We start from the raw sequence: 12976 nt of genomic DNA, 5'->3' as shown, positions 1-12976 counted from the left end.
CAACAATTAAAAACTTGTATTAAATCCTATCTTTAGTTGAAATTGGCCAGGGAAGGCAACGGGCCGGGTCAGGAGGGGGGAGGGAAAGGAAAGGATACAAAGTGCTTCACAACGTGCTGCTCGAAATCAAAATCCTCCAGGTTGAGCGGGAAGATGATCTCACACACTGGGCACTTTTGGCTGTCAATGCTCTCCTCTCCAGTGTCTTATGAATTCTCCTTGCCATCCTGGCTCTGCACCAAGTCAATGCTCCGTTGAGCCGGTGCTGGCTCTCTGCAAGAGCACTTCAGCTAGTCCCGCTCCCCCACCCGTGTCAAAAGTGCCACAGCCCATCTGCCACTAAAACTCACATGTCCCTTCATCACCTCCAGACTCCATTACTCCAATGTGATCCTTTGATATCGGAGTGTGCGACAGGCCACTCGGCCCGGGATAGGGATGGCGTGTTTCGGCCCCTCCCACACAGCGTCGGGCTGTGATGAGCTACTGCACATGCGCGCACACTCTAGCGCGCAAGTGCAGAGATGCTGGCAGCGTTTGCTGCGCAGGACTGTACCTCCGCCTCCCACCCCAAGAGAAACGCCACGCCAGGACCCGGGACACACAGCAGAGCGGCCAGAATGGGGGCACATTTTTTCGGCGCCGTTTCCAGCGCTCAAAGTCGGCGCATTTACAGTAAGTGCGCCGAAAAACTGCTTGGGAAAATCTAGCCTATTACTAGCAATCAAGCATATCGTCACCACTTGATGATCAGGACATTTGCCCACTTTGAGACTGTGGACACATGTCCCATTCCCTCAAACCCACCACATAAAAATGGTTTCAGACTGGAAAAAGTGCAATAAAAAAGAGTTACATAGCATTTACATTGCAGAAATAGGCCATTCAGCCCAACTGGTCTATGCCAGTAATTATGCTCTGCATGAGCCTTCTCCCACCCTACTTCATCTCACCCTATCAACATATACTTCTATTCTTTGCTCCCTCCAGCTTCCCCTTAAATGCATCTATACTATTTGCCTCAACTACTCCTTGTGGTAGCAAGTTCCACATTCTAACCCCTCTCTGAGCAAAGAAGTCCCTCTCAAATTCCTGATTGGATTTATTAGTGGCTATCTAATATTTATCTTAGTTCACTTAGCTTTGTTGTTAAGGGTCCACAAAGGCCAAATATTAAGCATCATGATATTGGAACTGGATGAGGGGATGATTAAAATGCATGTGTAGAGGGAGCTGTCCTTCTCCCTCTCTTGGCACGACTACTGCTCTGTGTGAGATTAGGAATGGCATCGCACCAAATGTATTTAAAAATGTAATAAAGCACGGGTGACAGGTGCTGGTTTAGAGCCCTCCCTGCTCAGAGGTGGATGCCCAGCAGCAGAGGATTATGCAGCAGAATTGTAAATAAAATTAATGGTTTTTTTCGGTAAAATTGAAAATGTTCATTTGCTTTCCTGTAGACGCCAATACTTGATTCTTAAATCAGGATAACAGCTGTAAAAATGAACTCTCTTAAGGCAAAGTATAACGCTCCTGGTTACCACTAGTGGGGGGGAAAGACAGGTGCAATAAATTAGCCTTTAAGAACATAATAACAAAAGAAATAGGAGCAGGAGTAGGCCATTTGGCCTTTCGAGCCTGCTCTGCCATTCAACAGGATCATGGCTGATCTACGTCAACTCCACCTTCCCACATTACGTGGCGATTTTCTCGGCGTTGCACGTCGGTGGTTTGGGCGATACCACTAAAAAAATAATGGGGAAACTTTTGCTGGGCGGAAAAACAGCTGTACCACCGAGAAAATCGCCGAGAACCCGCCGAAAATTATAGGAAGGTTTAGCCCTTAATCTCTTTGAAGCATATTTGCATCCTCCTTATTGCTTACTTTCGCATCTAACTTTTTATTATCAGCAAACTTGGATACATTACACACAGTCCTTTCATCTAAGTCATCATATTGATTGTAAATAGCTGAGGTCCAAGCACTAATCCTTGCTATACCCCGCACGTTACAGCCTGCCAAACCCGAAAAAAGTCCTGTTTATTCCTACTCTCTGTTTTCTGTCCATTAACTAATCCTCAATCCATGCTAATTTATTACCTCCAATCCCAAGAGTCCTAATTTTGTGTAAATTGAGAACAACTCAAACCCCTTAACTAGTACAAAATAACAGCACATATAAATCTACCAAAATCAACATGCAAACAGTCCACCCAAACCTTGCACTGTTGGCCATTGTAGATCATTCAGTAGATTCCATTGTGAATAGCCAATTGTTTGTTTTATGAACTTGACCACAGCACTCGTACATCGAGGAACTTCTGCCCCCGGCATCTTCGCCCATTCTAATTCACCTTCCTTCTCAGCTGTTCCTCTGTTGATTTCTCAATCCTTAAATCTTAATGGTTAAGGAGATATACTGTTTGTCTCGTTGTTCACTAAAGTCCCAGATGCCCCATTGCTTTCGTTTCCAGCAACTTTGTGAGCAAATACTTATTGAGCTGAAGGGTGCAGGAACAAGTCTAACTAAGAGGATGCCCCACTTTTGGGTTATTGTGTTGTACTTTAACAGTAATAAACCTTCACCTGATATCCTAGTAACATCGTAATATCAGGCAATTTTTGAACCTAACACTGTGTGAACTGAAATCTTATATAAAAAGATGCCGGGGACAGGATTCCCTCGATGTGCGAGTGCAAACAGTCTATTTGCATGGGGATGGGTGTGGGCGGGGGCAGAGTTTGGCTGTGGTAGACTCCATCGTAACTCTACTGAAAATCTAGGGTCTTGTCCTTAACTGTGGTAGCCTCCCTTCCAACACCATTTTTTAACAATTTGTATGGTAGCATTTGTGTCTATATATATATGCAAGGTTTAGGCTTCTAAGAAGGAATTTTTATTTTAAGCTTTAAAAGACAGCTTCAGCTACCTTTTAATTCAGCTTTTATTAAAAATAAGATAACAATTTGAATCTGTCTCGGATTCTTTTAGAAATTGAGCTACCAAACTAGAATCTGCTACTGAATACTGCAGAACAAATGCCTGGTATGGCTAAGAAGGCATCTCTGTATGGAAGATAATATGCACTGCAGATCCTTACTGCTGACAAAGATAGAGACAAGAGAGACCATTTGGAAAAGGTATACTTCATTGAATACTAAAATCTTCAGGCTCTAGTTCCCCTACCGGCCATATGATGTCTAGGTTTTTTTGAAGCAGAAAACCTACATACACAGCACTCTGGTGGGGACAGAAAACAGGAAGAATAAAGGAAAATAATTGAGTGGGGGGGGGGTGAAATTCTTCCATCCTGAAATAAGAGAAAAGACGGGTTTTGGGTGTAGACCCTTTGTCGAAACTGGAAACAGGAAGATAAGCGATCCCCTAAACAGAACTGAACAAAATAAGGTGGGGGAGGGGGGTGAGGAAGAGAACAGCAGGGAGAGGACAAGAATCAAGAATGTAGACTTCCTGTCACAGACAGAAGATCATGGGCCAATTAACAGGATTTATGAAAAGCTGGAATAAGGTGAACACTGTTGGTTAATGTACGAAGGACATCAGAGTGAGCCAATGAAATGAAGGAAAGAGCATGGATTTATCTAGGTGAGATGGCCAAGATGTTTAGGAATTATGGGTAAAAAAGCTGCTTCTATATTGATGCCAGTAGGGTACCAATGGTAATGGTTTGCAGGCAGCAGGCATAACCCCAAAGCACCCTTGCTAAAGCCTAGCCTATGAAGGCCAGCTAAAAACATGCCTTCCCCACCCAGTCCCACCAATCCTGGTAAGTCCATTTGACACCACCAGCTGCACAAGGCCCACACATCAGGGGTTGTCGGCCCTTGCATTCCTCCAACAGTAACTCAACGGCAACTTAAAAAGTAAAAGCAAGAACATATTGGGGGAAAATACCTCCCCAAAAAAGCCCTGTAAATTCTGGAAACTTGAAATAAAAGGATAAATTGTTGGAAATGTATAGCACACCAGCCAGAACAAGGACTGAGGAGAAAGACAAATAATCTGAGGGAATGCTGCACTGTCGGAGATGGCAACTTTTGGATGAAACGTTAAACCGATGCCCAATTTGTCCTCTCAGGTGGATGTAAAAGATTTCTTGGCACTATCCGAAGAGCAGGGAAGTTTTCCCCAGTGTCCTGCTCAATATGTATCCCTCAACCAACATCACTAAAACAGATTATCTGGTCATTATCTCATTGCTGAATGTGGGACCATGTTGTGCATTTCCTACATTTATTGCACTTCAAAAGTACTTCATTGGCTGTAAACTGATTTGGGGCATCCTGAGATCTTGAAAGATGCTTTTTAAATACAAGTCTTTTTTTTAAATTCCCCACCCTCGCTCCACAGCTAGAACTGTGTGCCAATAAAGAGTCAAATTTCAACCTCCTTCCCCTCCACCCAGAGTCCAATTGATTCACTGCCATCATGAAAAGGGCACAGATAGCTAAAGTCTGGTTAGTCTTCAACTCGGGGGACTACAGAGTGACCAGCAAGAATGTGGGGTATCGGGGTGATTCCACATACCCATGCTCCAGTAGATAGCGTGGGTCAGATCTAAGGCCTGCTCCCTGGAAGTGCGGCTCTCTGCTGGGATCATAGAAGTGAGGAATCAGCCTTATTGTTCCTGAGGTTTGTGTTGACCTTGGCTGGAGCAGTGTAGAAGACCAAAGATGGAGAGGTCAAAATGGGAGTGGAAAGGGTCGTTGACATGGCAAGTCAGAGGACGTTTCGCATTTCATATGCGGACAGAAGACAGGTATTCAGCAAAGCAGTTACCTGATCTGTGTTTGGCCCAGTCTATATAAAGCAGTAGTGTAGTAGAGCGGATCAAGTGCAGACAGATTGCTATCTCACACAGAAGGAGTCCTTGGGGCCTCGGACGACATTGCGGAACGAGGTGAATGAAAAGGAGGCTGCACAAGCAAGTGCTAGGAGAAGGGCAGCTGAAAGTCAGATGGTTGAAGAATGTTCTCCATTCCTGAAGCAGGGGCTGTAGTGCATGGAGAAAGAGTCAGACTGAACACTGTGAGCTCAAAGTAAAGTGTGATCTTAGTCTTTTATTGCAGGTCTCTAGATTGCCTCTCCAACCTTTGAAGCCTTGTTAAATACCTGTGCTCCCAAGGGATTATGGGATCCCTTAGGACTCCAGGGGATGAGCCCTCTAGTGGCTATACAGAGTAAATACAAGTTTACATATATTACAACACTCCCCCCAAAGTCAATAGTGTAACTATTTACAATGTGAGTCAATCTGGGGCCCTTCTTGCCCTGGTTGATTGTCCCGGTGTGAAGGCTGGTGTTGTTGAATCATTTGTTGGGCCCTTGCTGGGCTGCTGTGCAGCTGGCCTTGCTGGGCTGCCTGGTGTGTTGGGCCCTGCTGAGCTGCTGTGGATGATGGGTTCTGCTTCGTGGTCAACCATGGTGCCGGTTGCCACTGGTGTGTATATTGGGGGATCAAAAAAGGTAGGGTCCAAGGTGGGTTGCTCAGGATAGTCCGTGAAGCTGAGTTTGATTTGGTCCAAATGTTTCCGGTGAATGAGTCCATTTGAAAGCTTGACCCGAAATACCCTGCTCCCCTCTTTGGCCATGACAGTATCGGGAAGCCACTTGTGACCTTGTCCATAATTTAATACAAATACAGGATCATTGATTTCAATCTCGCGTGACACGTTTGCGCTATCATGGTATGCACTTTGTTGAAGCCGTCTACTCTTTACCTGTTCATGTAGATCAGGATGAACTAACGAGAGCCTTGGCTTTAGTGCTATTTTCGTGAGCAGTTCAGCAGGTGGGATCCTAGTGAATGAGTGTGGTCTAGTGCGGTAGCTAAGCAGGACTCGGGACAAGCGAGTCTGCAGTGAGCCTTCAGTTACTCTCTTCAAGCCTTGCTTGATGGTTTGCACTGGTCTCTCTGCCTGTCCATTGGACGCTGGTTTAAATGGGCCAGTTGTGATATGTTTGATCCCGTTACGGGTCATGAATTCTTTGAACTCAGCACTGGTAAAACATGGCCCGTTGTCGCTCACCAAGACATCGGGTAGGCCGTGTGTGGCAAATATGGCCCGCAGGCTTTCAGTAGGCTTTCAGCGGACGTGCTAGCCAACATTATCTCACATTCAATCCACTTGGAGTACGCGTCTACAATCACAAGGAACATTTTACCCAAGAACGGGCCTGCATAGTCGACATGTACCCTAGACCACGGTTTGGAGGACCAAGATCATAAAATTAGCGGCGCCTCTCTGGGTACATTGCTTAACTGCGAGCATGTATTACATCTGTGTATGCAGGACTCTAAGTCTGCGTCGATACCTAGCCACCCACACGTGGGATCTGGCTATCGCTTTCATCATTACCATGCCTGGGTGAGTACTGTGGAGATCATTGATGAAGGTGTCTCTGCCCTTCTTGGGGACCACTACTCGATTGCCCACAGAAGGCAGTCTGCCTGTATAGACATTCATCTTTGCGCTGCTGAAACGGCTTTATCTCTTCCTGCATTTCCACTGAGACACTGGATCAGCTCCCGTGAATCACACAGCTTTTGACTAGAGATAATAAGGGGTCCTGGCTTGTCCAGGTTTTGATCTGTCGGGCAGTGACCGGTGATTTCTCACTCTCAAATGCTTCCATAACCATGGCTAGATCTGCGAGCTGCGCCATTTCCACCCCCATGGTGGGCAGTGGCAGCCTACTGAGAGCATTGGCGCAGTTTTCTGTGCCGGGCCTATGGCGGATGGCATAATTGTATGCGAACAACGTGAGCGCCCATCTCTGGATGTGGGCCAATGCGTTGGTATTTATCACTTTGCTCTCGGAAAACAGGGATATAAGTGGCTTATGGTTAGTTTCCAATTTGAATTTTAGCCCAAACAGGTATTGATGCATTTTCTTTACCCCATAGAAACATGCTAACGCTTCTTTCTCAATCATGCTGTAGGCACTCTCAGCCTTAGACAGACTCCTGGATGCATAAGCAACTGGTTGCTGTTTCCCGAAATCATTAGCTTGTTGCAATACACACCCAACGCCGTATGACGAAGCATCACATGCTAGTACCAAAAGCTGACATGGATCATACAGCACAAGCAATTTGTTTGAGCATAACAATTTTCTCACTTTTACAAAGGCATTTTCTTAGCTTTTACCCATTCGTTCCCTTTTCGTCTTAAGACATGCAGTGGTTCGAACAGTGTGCTGAGCCCGGTAACATGTTACCAAAGTAGTTCAGGAGTCCCAGAAATGACCGCAGCTCCGTCACTTTCTGTGGCTTGGTGCATTCTCGATTGCCTCCGTCTTCACGTTGGTAGGCCTGATGCCATCCGCTGCAATCCTCCTTCCCAAGAACTCCTCTTCAGGCGCCAGGAAAGCACACTTCAAGCGATTTAACCTGAGCCCCACGCGGTTGAGTCGACTAAGAACCTCCTCCAGGTTCTGCAGATGCTCAACTGTGTTCCGACCTGTGACCAAGATGTCGTCCTGGAAGACCACGGTGTGTGGGACTGATTTCAATAAGCTTTCCATTTATCTCTGGAATATTGCCGCCACTGATCGGATTCCAAACGGGCATCTGTTATAAACAAAAAGACTTTTGTGCATGTTGATGCAAATGAGGGCCTTCGATGATTCCTCCAGTTCCTGCTTCATGTAGGCTGAAGTCAGATCCAGCTTTGTGAACATCTTTCCTCTCGCCAGCGTTGCAAAGTGGTCATCGGCTTTTGGTCGTGGGTATTGGTTCTGCAGGGAGAAATGATTGATAGTTATTTTGTAATCGCCACAGATTCTGACGGTGCCGTCTCCCTTGAGGACTGGGACGATAGGACTGGTCCACTCGTTGAACTCGATTGGGGAAATGATGCCCTCTCTTTGTAGCCGGTCTAGCTCGTAGGTCCCCTGAGTCCCCTACAGTCAGAATCAGGGGAAGTCATAACGGGGAACAAAGAAATGGCAGACCAATTGAACAAGTACTTTGGTTCGGTATTCACTAAGGAGGACACAAACAACCTTTCGGATATAAAAGAGGTCAGAGGGTCTAGTAAGAAGGAGGAACTGAGGGAAATCCTTATTAGTCAGGAAATTGTGTTGGGGAAATTGATGGGATTGAAGGCCGATAAATCCCCAGGGCGTGATGGTCTGCATCCCAGAGTACTTAAGGAGGTGGCCTTGGAAATAGCGGATGCATTGACAGTCATTTTCCAACATTCCATAGATTCTGGATCAGTTCCTATGGAGTGGAGGGTAGCCAATGTAACCCCAGGTAACTTGATAGGTCCAAGTCAGCATGGATTTGTGAAAGGGAAATCATGCTTGACAAATCTTCTGGAATCTTTTGAGGATGTTTCCAACGGATTAGGCAATGGTCCATCCAGCAGTTGTCAGCTCCTGTCATTGCACAGGAGAAACGTTTTACATTCTGATGGGTTTAGACAAGTTAGATGCAGGAAGAATGTTCCCAATGTTGGGGAAGTCCAGAACCAGGGGTCACAGTCTAAGGATAAGGGGAAAGCCATTTAGGACCGAGATGAGGAGAAACTTCTTCACCCAGAGAGTGGTGAAACTGTGGAATTTTGTACCTCAGAAAGTTGTTGAGGCCAATTCACTTAATATATTCAAAAAGGAGTTAGATGTAGTCCTTACTACTTGGGGGATCAAGGGGTATGGCGAGAAAGCAGGAATGGGGTACTGAAGTTGCATGTTCAGCCATGATCTCATTGAATAGCGGTGCAGGCTCGAAGGGCCGAATGGCCTACTCCTGCACCTATTTTCTATGTTTCTATGTTTCTATCTCTACCCTTTCTCTCGTCATGTATGGTACTGCTCTCGGCTTGTGATAGATGGGTCGCGCCCCTGGAATTAGGTGGATCTGCAGTTTTGCTCCTTGGAATTTCCCGATGCCTGGTTCAAACAGCGAAGGAAATTTGTTTAAGACCTGGGCACACAAAGTGTTGTCAGTGGGCGATAACGCTCGGACGTTGTCCCAGTTCCAGCGTATCTTTCCCAGCCAACTCCTGCCGAGCAGCCTGGGACCATCACCCGGTACCATCCAGAGTGGTAGCTTGTGCACCGCTCCATCGTAGGAGACCTTTACGGTAGCACTGACGATTACAGGAATCTGTTCTTTCGTGTAAGTTCTTAGTTTCGTGCGAACTGGAGTTAATACTGGCCTTGAGGTCTTGTTGCACCACAACCTTTCGAAAGTCTTTTTTCCCATGATGGACTGGCTTGCGCCCATGTCCAGCTCCACTGACACCGGGAGTCCATTTAGTTCAACATTCAGCATTATTGGGGGACAATTCGTGGTGAATGTGTGCAGCCCATGTACCTCTGCCTCCTCGATCTGAGGCTCTGGTTTGTCGTGATCCTCTGTGGATCTGTCGTCCTCTGCAACATGGTGGTTTGCAGGTTTAACAGGCATTGCAGCTCACCTGCACACTCGTTGGAAGTGTCCCATTGTTCCACAGCCCTTGCAAATGTACACTTTAAATCGGCATGAATGGAAACGATGATCACCCCTGCAGTGCCAACAAGGTGTTAATGGCCTTGCATTCATCACCCTTGATGGTGGACTCTGAGACATCTGCGGACGTGCAGCTGCATGTAAATGTGACCTGTCCTGTACGTTACGATTCGAAAACATCATCACTTTGTTTACAGCGCTTGTAGCAGTACTTGTGTGCTGAGAGATTTGCTTCGTATTGTCACTTGTGGCAATGAATGCCTGGGCTATCAATATGGCCTTACTCAAGGTTGGGGTCCCTACAGTCAAAAGTTTGCGAAGTATGGTTTCGTGGCCAATGCCAAGTATGAAAAAGTCTCTTAGCATGTGCTCCAAATGTCCTTCAAATTTGCAATGTCCTGCAAGGCGTCTTAGCTCGGCGACATAACTCGCCACTTCCTGGCCTTCAGACTTTTTGTAGGTGTAGAACCGGTACCTCGCCATCAGAACACTTTCCTTCGGGTTCAAATGCTCTCGGACCAGTGTGCACAAATCGTCATATGATTTCTCCGTGGGTTTAGCTGGAGTGAGCAGATTCTTCATGAAGCCATACATTGGTGCCCCACAGATGGTTAGGAGGATCGCCCTTCATTTGGCAGCGCTCTCTTCCCCATCTAGCTCGTTGGCCACGAAGTATTGGTCGAGTCGCTCCACAAAAGTTTCCCAATCATCTCCCTCCGAGAATTTCTCCAGGATGCCCACTATTCTCTGCATCTTTGGGTTCAGTATCTGTATTTCGTCACCAGTTGTGGTGTATGGAGAAAGAGTCAGACTGAACACTGTGAGCTCAAAGTAAAGTGTGACCTTAATCTTTTATTGGAGGTCTCCAGAGTGCCTCTCCAACCTGTGAAACCTCCTTAAATATCTGTGCTTCCAAGGGATTATAGGATCCCTTGGGACTCCAGGGGATGAGCCCTCTGGTGGCTGTACAGAGTAAATACAAGCTTACATATATAACAGGGGCATTCTGCACAAACAGCTTCAAGGATTGCACAGGCTTTAGTAGGATCTGGAGAAAAATTGTGAATTTGACGGTGTTGTTTTTAATGATATCTTACTAGATTTCATTGAATCCTAAAAAATGATTTCACAATCGTATCCATTTTTTGGGGCGGGAAGACATTACCAAACAAAATATTTTAAAGCATGTGAAAGTCTAACCACTTACTCGTGTAAACAAATCAGTGATGAAAATAGTTGTGAACGTGCAAGCCATTGAGAATCCAGCAAGAAAACAGGTGGCAGTAAACACTGCTGCATGGAAGGTTTTTTTGCTGCTTTAGACAACTGCACCATTAGTGACAGTAAAGATCCCTCTGGCCCTCCACCTTCTGCATGGTCTGTGTGAAAGAACGTCTGCTATAATCTTGCAATAAGTTTCTTGCAATAAATATTGAACAGATTCAATTAAAGATTGCCCCCGGGGATACGAGGGGATGAATGCTTAACAAAGTTGTTTGAGATTTCCCCTTCCGCTACTTTACTGGAGCCGTTAATCTATTTATTTTAAATGGATTGATGTTTTCTGAAATGGTGAGGAGAGGAGTTTCAGATGAATGAGTTTAGCGTTCATCCATTAGCATTTCAGGGCCCGAGAGTTTCTATTCTTTGTCCTTCATTCTTTCCACCATTTCTCTCCTCCTGTGCTAATGGTATTGGTTGATGCTGGTCGATGATTCCACAGGAATTGGTAGCTCTCCGTACTTCACCTGACGATCATGTGTGGTCTCAGTGAGTGTCAGTAGGTTACTGGGACATTGGGGTAACACAACGGGTCCTTACAAACACACACAAACACATATACCCGCACACATACCCGCACACACACAAACACACAAAAAAAAACACACACACACACACACACACACATACACACACGTATATACATACAGGCACGCGTATACATACACATACATATACACAAGCACATACATACATACACACATGCAGACATACACACACATATATACACATATACATACACACGCACACACATACGTACTCACTTATCATCAGAGATTAAGTCTGAGAATTGAAGATGATTTATTTCCCCTCTTCCAGCTCACTAGCACTGAAGTCAATTGCACTGCCCTTCTTCCTAACTTGACTGAGATCAGCTAACTCAACACAGAGCAGGAATCAAAGAGAAACACCCCTGTTTGTATGCTGCACCAGATGGGGCATTTAACCAACAAATAGCAGTGTGTCATTCAGAAACAGGCTTGAAAAAAAAACAGGCTTTATTGTCTACAACCACTCCAGGAAGAGCCAACACCCTTGGGCTAGAGAGAGCTAAATCAGTCAGAGTTTATGCTTCTGATTGTTTTCCAGAAACCTCTACTAGTGAAGACAGGACAGCAACGGGATCAGCTGTGAGGCTCCCCATAGTCAAATGACCTGCCGAAACTCATTGTCAAAGCTCGCGCATGAATAATGGGCACTTGAGTGCGATACTACAGGCAACTGGCACTCACTGAACCGTACAACATCAGTGGGTCAACATCTTCGGGAGAGGACGGCAAGGGAGGGGAAAAATTGACAGGAAAAATTGATGCAAAATAAAGAGCATGTCAAATCCAAATGTGTTCATCACTTAAAAACCTATTTCTTACAGCCCATTAAAGAGCAGATTTCCAGTAAGATTGTTGTGCAGAGAATGATTAATTTTTTTTGATGTATTTCTGTTAATGACATTATTAAATTTCATTAAAGTCATCATTTATTGTGGTGGAAGCTGCAGGATTCATGTTAATAGCTATCACCTCTTGTCTGTTCCCCGGTTCCTGAATGCTAATGTCAGCTGAATTCCCGATAATATGAACATTATCAGTCTAGTCATATTCTGTCACAGACTGTTTGCCAACTGTGCAGATCAGCAGCTCTCAGCAGATTTCTCTGCTCAAAGGGGCATGGATGACTGAACCAGAGAATGGAATTCTTTCCCCTTTTTCTATCAGGTGACAGTCATAAGCCCTTCTGGTTTATGTATCCTTATAAAAATGTTGTGTACATGGAGTAGATTTGTTCAATAATTAATGACAGACCAGCATCAAAACTTTCCGGTTCATTGTATTCCATCTGTTTGCTGATTCAGAGCTCCCAAAATGCAGGATGAGAAAGGATAGCATCGTGAAACTGGGAAATAGAACAAAACTGCCCCTCACTTTAGGATTTAAATTGAGAGCCTCACCTCCGTGAGTCAAAATTAAACAGTGTGGAGGATGAAGAAAGTCATGTTCAGCCAGACTTATACAGAAGGAGCGAGAGTATTTCTGTTTCGAATGAACGATCAGCTTGCTCTCATCGAGTGGACTTGGGCGTGAGATTGATTGTTGAGTGAGGCTTGTAGAGATCAATTCTCTGTAACTCAAACCCAAAAGGCATAGTCATTTATCTTTTTCAAATCTTATGTAACGGGCGCAGTGCAGTTTATATTTTTTCTCTCGGCTCAGAA

The 12976-nt window shown here is 45.3% G+C and overlaps 1 long non-coding RNA gene across 1 annotated transcript; it reads left to right on the top strand.

The window, feature by feature from the left end:
* The first annotated feature begins 534 nt into the window (after positions 1–534).
* LOC139277024 (uncharacterized) lies at positions 535–12141 on the top strand. The gene is made up of 3 exons (XR_011596016.1): positions 535–675; positions 2994–3142; positions 11854–12141. It is a non-coding gene; the product is annotated as an uncharacterized lncRNA (long non-coding RNA).
* Positions 12142–12976: the final 835 nt, after the last annotated feature.

The sequence above is a fragment of the Pristiophorus japonicus genome, chromosome 12, assembly GCF_044704955.1.
Source record: "Pristiophorus japonicus isolate sPriJap1 chromosome 12, sPriJap1.hap1, whole genome shotgun sequence".
NCBI classification, from domain to species: domain Eukaryota; kingdom Metazoa; phylum Chordata; class Chondrichthyes; family Pristiophoridae; genus Pristiophorus; species Pristiophorus japonicus.
The sequence above is the reverse complement of the archived record's forward strand: the minus strand, read 5'-3'. Positions and strand labels throughout refer to the sequence as shown.